The 13,096-nt window shown below is 47.0% G+C and overlaps 1 pseudogene; it reads left to right on the top strand.

Annotated features, from left to right (window-relative positions):
* Positions 1 to 1,286: 1,286 nt before the first annotated feature.
* LOC120674576 lies at positions 1,287 to 2,235 on the top strand (annotated as a pseudogene).
* The last annotated feature ends 10,861 nt before the right edge of the window (positions 2,236 to 13,096 follow it).

Below are 13,096 nucleotides of genomic sequence, written 5' to 3'. Positions count from 1 at the left end.
TATAAAAGTAAAGAATTGGTTTGGCTGCATTATTTTGTTTTATTTTAAATTCATTATATTGTAATTGTATCTTCTATATGTATGTTACAGTAGACATTGGTGCCCAATGTTGCATCCTGGAAACCATGCAATTATCCAAAATGGTGCCTGTTACTTACAAATATGGTACACTAGGTTCTACTGGTAGCCATGTTAATGCCTGCATACCTTACCAATGTCCATCTTTGATCTGCCTGCGCAGAATAGTTCAGATAACATGAAATATTTTGAAGGCTCATGCACCTGACTAGTGATTACATTTGCACTTCCATACTTTGTTATATTTAAATCTGAGCACTCATCAGCAAGGACCCCATGGGATATTTGTGCATCAATTTTGTTATATTTGAAAATGATGTTACCTTTCCTACCTTTTCTGGCCATAGAGATAATGAGATATAAGTATATGCTGTAGCAATCACTCCTATAATTTGTGCTTTTATTCAGATTGTTCTGCATAATCCTTCTAAATTTAAGGTCTTCTCAGCCATGCTAACTAATGACATTTCTCTCTATTGACATGCACTATAATTTTGACCAGTGTGTTTTCTTACCTTATGGTTTGATTTCAGCAAATAAGTTGTTTTTTGATACCGTGCTTGTATCTAGTTTTGCGCTTATATCACATCGTACTATTCTATAATCTTGACCACTATTACTTGGATCTAGCTTCATTTAAGCATTGATTGACTTTATCCTTTTATTTGCAGGTTCGGTTGTTCACCTTGATGGATTGGCCTATCTGGGATGCTATCTGTGACAAATTAAGATAAAACTTATATATTAGTGGAAGTGACATTCTTTATCAAGGTGGTACCGTTGACCAGATGGTCTTCATAGTGAGAGGTAAGATGGAAAGCATCAGTCCAGATGGAAGCAAGGCCCAGTTCCATGATGGAGATGTTTGTGGAGAGGAGCTCCTTACTCGGTACTTGGAACACTCATTGGTGAATAGAGGTATGCAACTTCTTCCTAGGTTGTAGTTGCTAGCTTCTGGACTACTGTAGCTTGGATGCTTCATCTAATTTTGTAGAAAAATATAGAGAGCAGAGGCTGATTATCATAATGCAAACTGATCTTCTCCAGTCATAGCATCTCTCTTGATTTGGAGCAACCGCCGGCCTTCCCGAACGCTAGATGGATTCTTGATTCGACGGTTCTTGGAGGCCGAGGACGATTCTTGATTTCGCGTGATTATTACCTTTTGAAACTTTCAGAATCTTTGTTAGTAAATTTATTTCTTGTAAAGCCATTATCTTAAAGCCTTTGGTTTTCTACTTACTACAGGATTCTTCTTGACAAAAATTTTCCTTCCAAACATAGCAACTAGTGGTGAGATGTGTGAACACACTGAAGAAGGATTGGAATCCTAGTCTTGGATTAAGACACATTCTTCTGGTAAGCTGAAAGTGCAACGCCCTAGTTCTGTTTTGCTGCTAATTGCATGATGTGTCTGTAAGCTGCTAGGTCTGATTTACCTCTGATGTCAAACTATTGTTACAACATGTGAGGACATATTATGAGCTGCTTGTTCACCTGTATGCCAGGTAGTGAGATGCCTTCTGATTGAACCATTTCCTGAATCTGCCCTCAATGAACAAGCTAGAAAGATGCTACTTGAAAACTACTCCAGCCTTGGTATGACGAGTATTGGTATGACGAGTATGCACGGCATGCAAGGTCAGCCTTCAATTTCATGTCCAGCCTTGGCTAGCCTCAACATTTTTTAATTACGGCAAAAAATATTAGGATATAGCATGCAAGGAATGTTGGCAATTACATGTGTCAAATCTCAGATGACATCTGTTGCTGAAGTGCCTCGTCCCTGATTATCATATCTTTTCTCCACATGCAGGCTATATACTGGTATCCAAGCACTCAAGCCTAAGAACAAGTCGAAGAGTGGAGCTATTTCTGAGTCAACCACAGCTCTAACTGTGGGCCAGTCCAATACTGTTCTCGGTGAGAACACACCTTTGGCATCAGCGGCGACATCTACCTCTGCTGTGGTAGATAAAATAATGATATCTTCATTACTGCTAGATTCAACAGATGCCCGGTACTACTGAAAAGAAAAGTGAAGAGGACGAATAGCAGGAGCCATCTCATGTCTGGTGGTCTGTGCTCTCTGTTGGGACAAACTGTCTGCATCTCATGCCAATTTTTTTATTGATGGCTTGTTTATCTCCTGTTAAATTGACTGATGTATGATAGATAGATAGATTTGGGAAACAACGGAAGAAAAAAAGAAGTGGTTTCGCAAAAATAAAAACTGAAGAAAAAAGAAGTCGTGAGAAACTATTCCTGCCGAACGGTAGAAAATACATGCTAGAAAGCATTCCGGGCCGGAACAAAATGGCCCGGTTCGAAATCGGATCCGGCCCGGAATCATCGTTCGTTTAGACCCAGTCCGGAATGAAAACAGGCCGTTCCGTGCCGTTTTGGACTCGGAACCAGGATTTTTTTATATATTTTAAATAAAACAAAATTTCAAAAATATATGTCTGTTTTAAAAAATTTCAAAAATACTCCCCGGTCGCCCTATGGGGGGCGACAGGCCCTAGATGTAATTTTTTTTCTTCAAATTTGCAACGAGGTCCATGGTCGAAAAAAAATTGAAAGGGGGGCCTGTCGCCCCCTCCCCTCAACGGGCGACAGGGGCCTGTCGCCCCCTCCCCTCAACGGGCGACAGGGGCCTGTCGCCCACCCCAGGGGCGACAGGCCCCTGTCACCCACCCCAGGGGCGACAGGGTCCCTCCCCCCTATATAAGCCCTGGCCGCTATTCCCTTGTCATTTGAGCCTAAAATTTCAGGAAAAAAGAGGGGTGAGGAGAAGAAAAACGGCGAAACTCTGTCGAATTCCGCACTTGTGATCTACCGGTAACTTCCATATAAATCCGTTGATATTGTATAACAATTTAATTTAATTAGCGGATTAGCTGAATTAGATTTGGTGCTTTAGAACACTCGTTTAGTATTACAATTTGAGTACTATTACAGACTTGTTTTTAAATTAATTATGCATTAGAATAGAATTATGACAGTACCTTATTGATATTGCAGCATAAGACAATAGAATTATGACAGTACCTATATTTTCACGCATCGATTTGGTATACGATATTGCATTATTTAAATCTTTGTTCGTCATTTGGCGCAGCACACTATAGCGCCAATGTCTTCGTCAGGATCAACCTACATTCCGTGGAGCAAGTGTGTAGCCACCGTACCTGAAGGAATTGATGTGTCAATGTGCTTCTGCGGTTCGTTATGCAAGTTCGTGCAATCTGAGGTTTTAGGAGATGACTACGACATGAGGTTCTTTATGTGTGAGAACTACGAATATGATCCACCTAAGCGATATGGCAAAGATCAGACCAAGGTAGCAGGACAACATACGCTATTTTTCTTTGTGACCTAACATTGAGTTATGATTATAACTTTTGTTGGACAAAGTCTCCTCCGCCTCTTTGTGATTTTATGCATTAGTTCGACACCGTGTAGTCGCAGCAGGCAAAGGACTTTGTGGAACAACAAGCAAGGTGGGCTGCAGAACGTTGGCGCCGAATGAATCACGAGGAACAGCAAGAGGAGAAGCGCAAGAAAGAGCAAGAAGAGATCCGCAAGATGATGGAGGAGGTGGATCGTAAAGCGGCGGCCGAACGTGAAGCTGACAGAGAGAGAAAGCGAGAGAGGGCATGCCGTGCGAAGGAAGCCGGGCTCGAAGCAATTAGGAAGGGCAAATATCCTCGGTGCACTCAGTAGAGTAGTACCATATAATCCCGGCATTTTACATTCCATAAGGCATTGTAGGTTTAGATGCAACAAGAAATTATCTTGTCGCGTGCACATGCCACTGCAATTAGTTGTTTATGTTTTCAGTTGAGAGCTTGACTCTGTGTGTTGTAACTTTTACCATTAATGTGCAGTTGTAGCCGGGAATCTATGAAAATCTTTGAACTTGTCCTTAATATTTTCGGAGCTTTTCATGTCACTATAATACTAAAAAGCACACATTTAATTAATATAACGATAAGAAATAAGAACTAAGAAATGCATTACATAATGTGAACCATCAAGTTTACATCATAATACAACGATAATGGAATACACATCACACATGCAGTGGCATGGCAGAACCTGTTGCAAACTACGGTAAACAGATTCTGGACTAACCTAATATGACTTAGGTAATTTAAAAAAAAAACACAACAAACACAACGATGCAGCATGTCACTAGCACTAGGGTAGTCCTAGTAGCCGTACCCCCACGTAGCAAACTACGTTGAGCCTTCTCCGCAGTATCCACCCATTGCAGGTGGTGCAGGCGGTGGTGCCGGAGGCGCAAGGCCCTTCTTCTTGTGACAAGGGCAGTTGCAGTAAGGAATAGTGCATGGTTCATCCTGTGAACCGGCAGCATTGCTGGTATCGTCATCTTCGTCGTCTTTGTTTCCCTCGCTCACTTCCTCATAATGGTTCACTTTGTATTCGAGATCAAAGATCTTTATCTGGAGGTACTCGATGAACTCCTGAACAGAATCAATTGGTGCAGGATCGACCCACCTAGTAAAACCACAATTTTCTGGAGCATCGGAAGACTGCAAAACAAATTTCATGTAAGGTGTCTCATTGAAGATAAAGAAATGAAACAACCGAGTATTACCCATGCGTGTGGACATTTAAAGAAACGCCGACCGCCATCCATCCCGTCGGTGAAGAGGCTAGCTGACCTAACACTGAAAAGGCTAGATTCGATTCTCGAAATGACTACTCAATGCATCTCTGTGCATGCAGACTCACAGCACTGCATTGCTGCCGCTCGGTCGATCGCGCCTAGATGTCGCCTTCCCCACTACATGCCACAGACCTTCGCTGTAGAATGACAGGTCCGTCGTCCTCGCCAGAGAGACGGCTTTGAAGGTGAGCTGGTGTGGTTGCCGTGTTGTCACATCTTTTTGAAATGGTGGAAGGGCACTGCTATTGGGTTGTCGTCTTTTGTCATGTATGTCTGGGCAAAGAATGCGACATTTGGGAAACCCGTGATCGCCGTGCTGAGCAGTGGCAACCTGTGATCTCGTACTCGCGGCTAGATACACTATGGTTCCTATTTTGAGCTATTTGAGCGTATCACGAAGTTTACACTGTATGCGGTAGTCGTCATCATCGTCGGCGGGATCTCGGCCGCTAACTCCTACCGCACCTAACTTGTCCTTCATTAAATCACGAAAATTTTTTGCCAGAACTTCCCTTATTTCACGAGCATTATGGAACCCACAAACATAACAAGTTCACATCAATAGTATCTATAGAAACAAATGACAACTAAACTAGCAAAATCATAAACATCGGATAGAAATAAGCGGTCCACAGCTATCTCATTACAAATAAACATCAGAGATACAAACATCAGATATATCTAACCACCCCTAGGGCGTCGGACCCTCTTAGCCCTCTGCTGGGCACGGACATGGCCCTCGGAGTAGGTGAGAACATCCGGAGACCTCACCTGTCGCTCAGGACGCGAAAGGGGCTGCGGTGTCTGCTGGTGAGAGATTCCAAGTGGTGCTCCTTCTAGCTGTGAATACCCCAAGACATCGGGGTCACCTTGCGCGGCAGGCTCGTCTGGAGTCAAGCTGTCGAGGTCGTCTAAGGTGAAGCCCTCGTTATCTGGTGGAAAGGAGGAAGAAGAAGGTCCGGCGCCCGCATCGGGTAGAATCCTACGCATAAAATGCGGATGGTAGCGTACTTTCGTGTATTTCGTCATGACAGGTAGAAATCGGAATACGAAACATAAACTAACCTGTGTAGGCCGGTATCTGTGGCCCCGGTACCATCCCTGGATACGGTCCGCCAACTGGTGCTGTCCCTCTAAACATTCCAGTATGGCCGAACGCAGTAGCTGGATCGTATCATGTTTGTGATATTAGTAAATATGTAGGAACACTTGATCTAATTTTAAAGAGATACCTACGTTACCTGCACTTGGGAAGAACTGCGACGTCGGCCCGTGCACGGTCGACGGACATGGGAACGTCGACGAGGCCTGGGACGACCCGTGGCTGTCTTCGTACTGCACACTACTTCCCAAGTTGTGCACTACCTAACGCAATTGGTCACGCTGCCTTGACCATGTCTCTGTCTGCTCAAACTGGGTCATTGGGGATCCGGCACGTACCCTCGTCAGGTAAGTCGAGCAGTCCGTCTCCATCATGTTGCAAAGGCGAAACTGCATCCATTCAGTAAAGAAACAGTTAGAAACACATGAATTATATTATGAATATTAATATATATATGCAAATATGATTAAGAGACTAATCGCGCTAGCTAGTGCCTCCACGTGGTGTCGCGCATAGCCATCCTAAGGCCTCGCCTGGTGTGGCTGCGGGTGAGTGTCAACATAAACCAGACGAGCCCGAGTCCGGGGTAAGTACCAGGTGAGGTAAGCCCTAAAGGAGCTGTCTGTGTGTGGTCCTGTTGGATGGACCAAGTGCTCGTCTGCCTGTTCCCATTGGTCCAGTCACGGCTGCATCTTGGTGAGCCAATCATCAGAGCACGACAAGCCACTCCTTGACAACCTACAAAAGTGGACCACGAAGAATCGTTAGATTCGACACGAATGTATGAGCCAAGTTCATTCATAATTACCTGTGGTCCTGGCGACTGACACGCCCTGTGGTAAGGCTCGTGGCTGACCATGGGCCGACCAACGGCTAGCCTCTCGTACGACCAAAACTGTAGCAGTAGTGAGCACCCTGCCAGGATAGCGTTCTCATGTGTCTTCATGCAGCCGTCGCAGAGTCCACGGTAAGTGGCTGCAAGTACCGCCTCACCCCAGCTATAGGGCGGTACATCTTCGTCCCCATCCGCAATCTCCCGTGCATACGGAAGGAGAATCCTATAGACCGAGTTGCCATGAGAGTTGTTGAACATGATGTAACCAAACAACCAAAGTAGGTACGCCTCCAGCGATCTGGTCACACTGTACTCGTCGGCATCCGCAGCCAATAGGGCAGGCTGCATAAACAATTAAGATTAATGGTTTCAACTGACAATGGAACATGTGAATTGTAACAATTAAATTTAAATATGCAATGAATACATACTGTAAACTGTAGGAACCAGGTCTTCGAAGGACCTGCTGCTCGTGGGTGCGGGTTGATCGGACCTGCTTCTTCCACGCGGTCAACCAGGGCAAAACGGGCCTCCAGGTCATCCTTCCACGAGGCCGCCACCACACGGGGACCTACAGCCTCCCCGACGATAGGGAGGCCGAGGAGGTAGGCCACGTCCTGCAGTGTAGGAGTCATCTCCCCACACGGGCGTCGTCAACGAGCGTCGTCAGGAGGGATCGGTCGAGCTGAATAGGCCCACCCTTGACAAGACAGCTCAGAGTCAGTAGACCGGTCTCACGTAACCAGCAATAAACAAAATTGTCGAAACAAAGGAATACCGACGAATACATAAGTGATAAACAATAATATTTCATTACATACCTGTCACAACAATCGTGGTGTATAGAGATCGCCTCCCCGGGTGGACGAGGACGTAGCACCTCTAGAGCTCGGTGCTCAACTGCTGCAAAGTAAGACCTGTGGCTCGAGTCGATAACTGGGTTTAGCAAGGAGTCCATCTCCATACCTGCATTCAAAAATATATGAGAACACATAGGTACATATATGTTTCATACAAACTGGACGCGTAATATTTATACATTACAGATAGGTTCGATACAAACTCCACGCACGATTACTATATATTACAGATAGGTTCGATACAAACTCCACGCACGATATTTATACATTACAGATATGTTCCATACAAACTGGACGCACGATTACTACATATTACAGATATGTTCGATACAATTGTGGATCATGACACCGAATGCCTTCCATGAGCAATTCTCGCCAATGGTCGTCTGAACGTAGGAGGTGCTCCATCTCTGGGATTTCCAGAAGGACCGACGTCAGCAGCATCGTGAAGTGCATTCTGAGGACACTTCTTGTAGTTGTGACCCAATGCTCCACATTGGCTGCAACGCTTTTCTGCCTTGCTTGCTTTGGACTCGTCCATACCATTCCGAATACGACGTGTCTGACGGCGGCCTTTGCCTTTCTTAGTGGCTGGATCAGGAATAAACATCTTATTCCCATTATCCTGAATGAAAGGCCCCACTATTCCAATCCCGTATACCTCATATCCCCAGGTGGATACAGCTGCTTCCTTACTGAAGTAAGGTGAAACAAATACTCCTGTCTGCAACCCAGACTCTGCACATGCCGCAATGAGATGCGAGCATGGCAAATGCAATAACTTAGGCTTCATGCAGGAGCAGAAGACTTTGCCATCTACTGTAATCAAACTCTCCTGTACAACCCTATCTCTACGGATACCACGACCAGTTATATCCTTGCATAGAACCTCAAATCTATGCTCCATTGTACCTGTCGATATGACGCGGTGCAGTTTGGCCTTTTCAATCTTCTATTGCATATATTGTGTCACTCTTGTGCAAAACTGAATTTGGGAGTTGCTGATGTTTATGCTTGCAGCCATGTAATGCTCTCTGAAATACTTCATGCACCCATACATGATGAACTCAATAATTCCCAAAAGAGGAAAGGCACGACAAGAACGCATAACCATATTGAAACACTCGGCATGGTTCGTTGTCTGAATACCATACCGTATTCCGTTGGTATCATAAAGGAATGACCATTTCTCCTTAGGAGCACCTCGAATCCAATGTGAAAATGACTATTTGGTTGTTGCAATCTACCCCGATTGCGGTTATCATATGATGCCTCATATGTGCCGAACCGCATCTCGAACACCCTTTGTTTAGCCCGCCATGCCTTCAAATAACTAATGGTGTACTGGTAAGTCTGCTCAATGTGTCGAACAATCATTTTTGGCTCATAATTTAGATTGTCCATAATCAACCCATATATTTGCTTTGCAACAAAGTCGCATGATATATTGCGATGCGAGGGAAGAACTTCTGACAGCAAACAAGTGTGCTCTGTCACAATGGAACATTTCCCGTTCGACTTTCATTTTCCCTTGAATGCATGTACTCACCATGGACATCCATCATTCACACACTTCACCTCATATTCTTTACTGCCAGACTTTACGCCTCTAAATTCTCATTTCAATAATATTGCCCATAGTCGCACAGCATCTTTTACGGCTTCAATGTTTTGGTTCTCTATCTCTTCTGACTCATCTTGCTCAACATAATTGGTCTCTCTTCGAATACTCGGAGTTGCTTGATCTGCACCATGTTGGATTTCATTTTGTGTCTTCTTTCGGATTTGAATAAGAATGGCCAGAGGCCACCCACGCTCTAGAACTGCTTGCATGTACTTCTGCCAGTCATCAGTGTTGTGTATCATCATCAATTCCCATAAATCACTTTCTACCTCCCAATTAACAAGAGACTGGACGGTCATCACATGTGTCAACGGATCAACACGGAACCCACGCTGCAGCCACTTACATATGGAACTAAAACTCCTTTCCAGAGGTTTATCTATGGCGTTAGATGTGCACTTAAAGTCAGAAAGGTCTACTCCATTTGGCCCATACAAAACATTGTAGTCACCATAAAATAATTAAAACTGCATCTTGCTCGACATATCTGAATATCACAGAATACTTATCGAGTTATTCTCTTTACTTCACTACCTTATTCAATAATCCGTAAAAACTAAGTATGGAATTCAACTACAACGTATAAGTATTCATAACTACGTGATGACACTCAAATTCTATACTGCATATGCCAAATTCTATTCTAAATCGTAATTAATTTATAAACACGTCTCTAATAGTACTGCAATTGTAATAATAAATCCGTAGTACTAATTTACTACTACGTAACTAAAGTATCATTAAACTCCTACTTAAATGGTTCTACTATAGTCCTAATTAAATTAAATTACTCTATACTACCAATGCAAAAATAAATAAACTAAATGTACTAACGTGCAGATCACAAGTGCGGAATCCGGCAGGGCTTCGTCGCTTTCCTTCTCCTCACCCCTCTCTTTTTTTCTAGATTTTTGGTGAAATTTTCGGGCTCAAATGAGGAGGGAATGGGGGTCGGATGCTTATATAGGGTGGCGTGGCCCGGTCGCCCAAGGGGGGGGGGCGACAGCCCCCCTTTCTTTTTTTTCGACCATGGACCTCATTGCAAATTTGAAGAAAAAAAATTACATCTAGGACCTGTCGCCCCCATAGGGCGACCGGGGGTAATTTTGAAATTTTTCAAAACAGGCATATATTTTTGAAATTTTGATTTTTTAAATATAAAAAAGAAAAGAACGCCCGGAACCAATCCACAGCTCAAGAGTCCAGGAATCAATCCATCCGGGGAGCAGCGCGACTCGAGGCGAGCGGCGTCCTGGCGGCGCGACTCGAGGAGAGGCAGGGTCCCGGCGGCGCGCTCGGCGGCGCACCGGCGGCGCGAGGCGACGGCGTCCTGGCGGCGGCTCGGCGGCGCACCGGCAGCGAGCTTCTCCTCGTCTGCCTTCTCACCCGTAGGCCGCCGCCTCTCTCCTCCTTCCCCTCACCGCGTTTCTTGGAGTTGAACTCCTGTGGACCCGGCGCCAGGGCCAGCAGCTCGGCCGGCGCCGCCGCCGCCAGAGGTAAGTGCCCCGGTCGCCCCTCTCGTCCTCGCTCCAATTTGTGCTCCCGTGGGGCGGGTTTGTTTTTGTGCTCTTATTAGGTGCTTGTTGATCCGTGCATTCCTCCGCATGCCTGATGCGTTCTTAGATCGCGCCTTAGAACTCCCTATTTAGGATCGTTGGGCCTATGGATAGGGGTTCTTGCCGTTCAGTCATATAGTTCGGTTGTTGAGCACTCTCTTCATTCTATTTTTCATTGCAGAGATCAACCATGTTAATTGTTACGTCGTTGACAAATCTTGGTCTTTGTTGTCATATGTTGATTCCTGAACACGTTAATATAACATGTGCTTGCTAATTCTTGTTTTTTTAGTTTTAGCAAAATAGTCTTTAGATGCTAATGGAAACCTGGTAGCATACATGACACGCTGCTCCTTGTTTGGAATGCTAGATTGACTAACAAAAGAAACTCGGAGTGACATGTTCCTGCATCATGATGCAAGTTCAGATTGGTCTCCAAGTAGAAAGGTTACTATCTCAGAAGAATATTCATGTGATTTGTGTCGGGTACCTTTATTGCTCAAATGCAAATAATGATTACAAAGGGTCACCGGCGCGAAGCCATCGAAAAATACAAACACGTTGCCACCTACGTGGCAATTTTTCCTGTCTTGGGGAGGAGTGAGCGACGAAGAAAGGCACCGAGCCCCTAGCTGACGCAACAGCGAGGCTGCTAGGGATGCGAGGACCAGCCCCCAGACCACACGGGTCCAGCGGGATGCTTTCCTCGCAAGCCTTCTTCTAGCGTCTCCTCCACCGAAGACCATGCGGGGGGTCGAGCTGGCGGACAGCGCCCTCCGCACCATCTCCCCGAGAGCAACCTTGCCGCCGGGGGGGGGGACGATACGAAAAACAACCGCCCAACCTGGCACTAATGCCATGGTCAGGCGTCTCCATCCCCCTTCAGGCTAGGGGACATCGCAGAAGCAGGACCCCACGGGCCCAATGCTCTTCTGCTGATCCCACTGAACCTAAGGGATGGAGCGCACGCCCACTCCGGTCTTCCCCTACCGCTCGCAAGCATTCTTCTAGCGCCAAAAGCCTAAAAAAGCCGGGCCACCCCATCTGGGGGCCCGTCACAAAAAAGCAAATGAAACATTACAAGATTTAGGCGAGGCTGGAAGAAAGAGTTGGGAGGTTGAAGAGGAAAGGGAACCCCACGACCCCTATTTATTGCTGCGCCGGGCACAAAGCTTCACGCTTGGCGAAGAGCGGAGGCTTGTATCACCCGTGACGACGTGGCACTCCACGAGCAAAAGAGGTCCTTGGTCACCGCGCCGAGACACGACCGAACGAAATAAAGCGGAGCTGAGCCCCTGGACGCTAAGCGGTGCAGCGTCGGCTCTGGCCGGCCGCCCTCGAACGGCGCGCCGCAAAGCGACCAGGAACGCCGGGGCCAAGGCCCTACGTGCGGGACAGCGCGATGAAAGCGCTAGCTGCCAAGCAGCGAGTGCCACCGTCGCCTTGGCCCCCCTCAGCGCGCGGACACGTCTTGTCCTTTAAACAAACAAACAAAAAGGCACGCGCCTCGAAGTACTCTACCCGCAGGCGCACTATCCCGACCGGCGTGTTGTCACATCCGCCGGGCTGGTGCTCAGGCGCGTCTGGCGGGTGCGTGGCATTGACTGATCACGTCAAAAGGGAAAATCCCCGAATTACCCTTTGGCCGAACCCACTAATTCAACCAAAGCCTCGGGGGCTACTCTCGGGTACCACGATTAGGGACACCCTAATCGGGGTACTAAGATCGCTTTAAACGCAAACACATATTGGGACGACTAGGACCCAAAAAGGCCCACGGCCTCCTTCCAGTTTGGAAGAAAGGAAAGGACTCAATGAAGCCCAGCATGCGGCCCATTCACATCCCCCTCGAACCCGCGGAACGATCTCCGCCTCGCTCGAGGGTCCCTCTCGGGCCCGCCGGACAATCTCCGCCTCGCTCGAGGGTAGCGGATCTACCCTCGAGCAGGTAAGCTATCTCCGCCTCGCTCGAGGGTAGCGGATCTACCCTCGAGCAGGTAAGCCATCTCCGCCTCGCTCGAGGCCACCCCTCGGCACAAGGGACAAACAGCCCCGCCGCCCAACCACCCGCCGTACGAAGGCATTAAAGGCCAGCCACTCCGCCACGACGCCCAGGACAGACGGCGTCAGGCTGCCACTCCCACAGTGGATGTGACCGGGGTCCCATCTGCTGACTTTGGTCACCGCTCCGCCATCCTGAAGGCTGTAGCCGGACTATGGGACATGCGACGCGAGACAAGACGGGCCCGGCACTGCTCCCGTTCCTGTTCTGCCGACACCGACCACCCGGACTCACCTCCCATTGGGGAAGGGGTCCGGTAACATCACGTGTCCTCCCGAGCGGA

This window comes from Panicum virgatum, chromosome 5N, assembly GCF_016808335.1.
Source record: "Panicum virgatum strain AP13 chromosome 5N, P.virgatum_v5, whole genome shotgun sequence".
In the NCBI taxonomy this organism is placed as follows: Eukaryota; Viridiplantae; Streptophyta; class Magnoliopsida; order Poales; family Poaceae; genus Panicum; species Panicum virgatum.
The sequence above is the reverse complement of the archived record's forward strand: the minus strand, read 5'-3'. Positions and strand labels throughout refer to the sequence as shown.